This window comes from Octopus bimaculoides, chromosome 9 (genome assembly GCF_001194135.2).
Source record: "Octopus bimaculoides isolate UCB-OBI-ISO-001 chromosome 9, ASM119413v2, whole genome shotgun sequence".
NCBI classification, from domain to species: Eukaryota; Metazoa; Mollusca; class Cephalopoda; order Octopoda; family Octopodidae; genus Octopus; species Octopus bimaculoides.
Genome location: NC_068989.1, coordinates 71749739 through 71755220, shown reverse-complemented (window position 1 = coordinate 71755220; position 5482 = coordinate 71749739). Strand labels below are relative to the sequence as shown.

The following is a 5482-nucleotide window of genomic DNA, read 5'->3' as shown; positions in this document are numbered from 1 at the left end:
ATAATAACAATACTCTTACTCTTTACTCTTTTAAGTCATTTGACTGCGGCCATGCTGGAGCACTGCCTTTAGTTGAGCAAATTGACTCCAGGACTTATTCTTTGTAAGACTAGTACTTATTATATCGGTCTCTTTTTGCCAAACCGCTAAGTTACAGGGACATAAACACACCAGCATTGGTTGTCAAGTGATGGTGGGGAAACAAACACAGACACACAAACACACATACATATATATATATATATATATATATATATATATATATATATATATATATATATACATATATACGATGGGCTTCTTTCAGTTTCCGTCTACCAAATCCACTCACAAGGCTTTGGTCGGCCCGAGGCTGTAGTAGAAGACACTTGCCCAAGGTGCCATGCAGTGGGACTGAACCCGGAACCATTTGCCACCAGGGTGTATGAGGGGAGCAATACAATGACAGACACAAAGTGTGATGAGGTTTACATATAATGAAATGATAAAATTGTTTTTTTTAAAAGTGGGGATGTAACTATCTACAGTATACAATGAAAAAGAAGGGAAATATACATAGTATACAAATTAAGAATAAAAAAGGGGGGGGATCATAGAGATGTAGCTCTCTTGATACAGGATCACCTCTAGGAATAATCGAGGAACCCCACTGCCTGAGATCTCCCCAAACACCAAGAGCAAGTGCCCCTTCCAATTCCCTTTCTCCAAATCACAGGCGAAAATGGCAAGAGTGGATGACACCTCTCTAAGTGTAACTTAGAGAGGTATCATCCATTCTTGCCATTTTCACAACTTTCAATAAACTCACTCAAGGACAGCACTTCCATCTCCAACTTCAGTTTCCTTTTCAAGTGAAACTTGAAGAATTCAGTAAGACCTCTACCAAAGAGGAAAGCATCTGTCCTTGTGCTTTCAGCCTTGTCCACCACACAACCTCTTTTTTCCCACCCTGTATACACACATTAGCAGCAGCAGCATTGTTTTTAATGCACACTTTTCCACATTAGCATGGGTCAGACAAAATTCAATGAGGTAGATTTTCGATGACTGAATACCCCTTTTCCTGGGTGCCTAGAACTCCTTTTGATGCCTGTCATTCAATGAGTTTGTCAAAGTTAACTTGTTGTTATTAATCCTCAGCTCAGTTCTCACTGAACAGATCTAAAACTGAAGAAAGCATTCCACTCATAGCCATCCCATCTATTTTTTTACTTTTTTAGTTTCAGTTCTTGAGTACCCATAGAAGAGTTGACTCCCTTGATAGTAATCTCGTCACATCTCTCATCTAACAATAACTTTCTTCCATTCTCTTCAACACCCTGAGGTGCTGGAAAACGCTCACAATTCCTGCCCCTCTTTATGCTACTAAACTATCATAAAAAATATTCTCCAACTATATTATTTGGTATATCATGCTTATCCTTCTTTTTGTGTGTGTGTGTGTGTGTGTGTGTGTGTGTTAAGAAGCAAGGGTATGGTTTATATATATATATTGCATCAATCTCATTGTTTTGGCATCTGCTTTTCCATGCTAGCATGAATTGGGCAGGCAGTGCTTTATGCCCAAAATGTCCTCCTTCATAGTGCCAAACCTTTTAATCCTCTGTTATCACAGTGTTCATGGGTACACTCTTTGCTTTGCTGGCACTCCGTCGCTTACGATGTCGAGGGTTCCAGTCGATCCGATCAACGGAACAGCCTGCTCATGAAATTAACGTGCAAGTGGCTGAGCACTCCACAGACACGTGTACCCTTAACATAGTTCTTGGGGATATTCAGCGTGACAGTGTGACAAGGCTGACCCTTTGAATTACAGGCACAACAGAAACAGGAAGAAAGTGTGAGAGAAAGTTGTGGTGAAAGAGTACAGTAGAGTTCGCCACCATCCCCTGCCGGAGCCTCGTAGAGCTTTAGGTGTTTTCACTCAATAAACACTCACAACGCCCGGTCTGGGAATCGAAACCACGATCCTATGACCTTGAGTCCGCTGCCCTAACCACTGGGCCATTGCGCCTCCACATGGGTACACTATACCCATTCTAAAAGCCAAGACACAACAGGATATGGATACACACAAACTTTTGCATGGTTTCCATCTAGTAAATTCCATCCACATGAAATATTGGTTTCAAATTTTGGCACAAGGTCAGCTATTTTGGAGAAGGGAGTGAGTCAATTACATTGACCACAGTGTTTAACCGGTACTTATTTTATCAACCCCAAAAGGATGAAAGGCAAAGTCAACCTTGGAGGAATTTGAACTCGGAACGTAAATTCCACTCAGCAATTTGCCCAGTGTGTTAACAATTCTTCCAGTTTGCCACACAAAATATTGTTCAAGCAAAGTTTATAACTGAAAACCTTTGCCTGAGGTACTATGTAAGGTGAGAATTGAACCCTGGATTGTGTGGTTACAAAGCTTTGCCAAGTGCTTTCTACTTTCATAAGACAGCCATCATTCAACTCAGCCTCCATGGGTCCCATTCCTTGACCATTGCTTTCCTTCTGTTTTTCTTTCTTTCATTCTGGGATTTTTTCTCCTTTTTTTTTTTTTTTTTTTTTTCACAACCAGACACAAGCATGGCTGTGTGGTTAAAAAGCTCGCTTTGCAGTCATGTTGTTTCAGGTTCAGTCCCACTGTGTGGCACCTTGGACAAGTATCTTCTATTATAGCTCTGAGTCGACTAATACCTGTGAGTGAATTTGGTTGACGAAAACTGTGTGGAAGCCTGTTGTGTCTAATATGTGTTTGTATGTGTGTACACTCACACCTGCTTGGCAATTGGTGTTGGTTTGTTTATGTCCTGCAACTTAGCAGTTGGGCAGGAGAGACCAACAGAATAAGTACCAGATTTAAAAAACATAAGTACTGGGGGTTAATATGTTCAACAACAACCATTCTAGATAGTGCCCCAACATGACCACAGTCCAATGACTGGAATAAATAAATGATTTAGTAGTATATATATTTTTTCCTTCTTCATTTACGATCTTCTATCATTACTCTTTTACTTGTTTCAGTCATTTGACTGTGGCCATGCTGGAGCACCGCCTTTAGTCGAGCAAATCGACCCTGGGACTTATTCTTTGTAAGCCTAGTACTTATTCTATCGGTCTCTTTTGCCGAACCGCTAAGTGACGGGGACATAAGCACACCAGCATCGGTTGTCAAGCAATGCTAGGGGGACAAACACAGACACACAAACACACACACATATATATAAATACATATATACAACGGGCTTCTTTCAGTTTCCATCTACCAAATCTACTCACAAGGCTTTGGTCGGCCCGAGGCTATAGTTGAAGACACTTGCCCAAGATGCCACCCAGTGGGACTGAACCCGGAACCATGTGGTTGGTAAGCAAGCTACTTACCACACAGCCACTCCTGCATCTAATTATGTATTTTACATTTTTCTTTCAATTCTACTTTTTTTTTTCTTTTACCATATTCTATTGTTTGTTTTCTTTTGATTTTCTTGTCTGGGTGTTTGTGTGTGTGTGTTTTCATTCCTTTCTAGTTTGAACCTCCTCCTCTTTCATTACCTTCCTCTCCAATATCCTCCTCCTTCTTCATCATCATCATCATCTTTCTCATTCTTTACACTTTTCTCATATGCTCCTATCACTACCATTACAACCACTGCAACCAACAACACTCAGCACCACCACCACCACCACCATTACTACTGCTATTACTATATTCTACCTCATCATCCACCCACTTTTCAATTAAATAATTACATTATTTTTTAAAGTGTTTTAACTTTAATGTCTTTAATCAATCAATCAATACATTACAAACTTTCTAAAATATTTATAAAAATTAAACTCGTTTAGTGATGTACTGATAATTGTCATCATCATCACCATCATCATCATTATTATTGTTAAGAAAGCAAGCTGACTGACTAGTTTGAGCGTCGGACAAAAAAAAAAAAGCTTTGCAGTATCTGTTCTGGCTCTTTACATTCTGAGATGAAATTTTTCTAAGGTTGACTGTGCCTTTTACTCTTTCAGGGTCAATAGAATAAAGTCAGGTATTGGGGTCAATGTAATTGACTAAGCACCCCACCACCTGCCACTAAAATTGCTGGCCAGAATTGCTGCCTTGGCTTTTAGAATGGGTATAGTGTACCTATGAACACTGTGTGATAACAGAGGATTAAAAGGTTTGGCACCATGAAGGAGGACATTTTGGGTATAAAGCACTGCCTGCCCAATTCATGCTAGTATGGAAAAGCAGATGCCAAAGCAATGAGATTGATGCAATATATCATCATCATCATCGTTTAACGTCTGCTTTCCATGCTAGCATGGGTTGGACGATTTGACTGAGGACTGGCGAACCAGATGACTACACCAGGCTCCAGTCTGATTTGGCAGAGTTTCTACAGCTGGATGCCCTTCCTAACGCCAACCACTCCGAGAGTGTATATATATATATTTGAAACCATTTCTGACTCTTTAATGTTTTGAGCTCAAATCCTATCAAGGTTGACTTTTACCTTTCATCCTTTTGTGAGGGGGTTAATAAAACAAGTCCCAGTCAAGCACTGGGGCTGACATAATTGACTTGACCACTTCCCTCAAAAATTTCAGACTTTATGCATAAAGTAGAAAGAATTATTATTAATGGTAAAAGCTGGCAAAATCATTGGAACACTGGAAAAAAATGCTTTGCAGTATTTGTTTCACCCCTTTACATTTTAAGTTCAGATCTCATCCTTATTTTACTGTTTACCCATTTTCATGTAACCCCACATAGAATTGTATCATTTTGTACCTCACCGAGGCAATGACTTGTGACCGAGACCTTTGGAAATATGCTGTGCGTGAGAAGACCCGGCAAGCCAGGTGAGACCATAATCCGAGGCCTCTGCCAGGGGTGTAGCCAGCCCACTTATGCATACCTTTCCTTCATTGGACACTAAACTCTGCTTGCAAAGACCTGTTGGGGCAAGTGAAAGTGAAATCGTGATGGCACCTGTACCAGTGGAGCACTAACAGCACTGTCCAAGCGTGATCGTTGTCAGAGCAGCTGTCTGGTTTCCGTGCCAGTGGCACGTAAATAGCACCATTTGAGCGTGATCGTTGCCAGCGTCACCTTCCTGGCACGGGAAAAGACATTCGAGCGAGGTCGTTGCCAGTGCCGCTGGACTGGCTCCTGTGCAGGTGGCACGTAAAATACACCATTTTGAATGTGGCCGTTGCCAGTACCGCCTGACTAGCCTTCGTGCCGGTGGCACATAAAAGCACCCACTACACTCTCGGAGTGGTTGGCGTTAGGAAGGGCATCTAGCTGTAGAAACTCTGCCAAATCAAATTGGAGCCTGGTGCAGCCATTTGGTTTGCCAGTTCTCAGTCAAATCGTCCAACCCATGCTAGCATGGAAAGTGGACGTTAAACAATGATGATGATGATGTACCATTCTCAATCTTTTAATAAATTCTTAGTGGTTAATTAAGGGGCCATTATT

The 5482-nt window shown here is 41.1% G+C and overlaps 1 protein-coding gene across 2 annotated transcripts in view; it reads left to right on the top strand.

The window, feature by feature from the left end:
* LOC106869093 (diamine acetyltransferase 1) overlaps nucleotides 1-5482 on the top strand; it is a 97324-nt gene that overhangs the window by 91124 nt on the left and 718 nt on the right. The window lies entirely within an intron of this gene.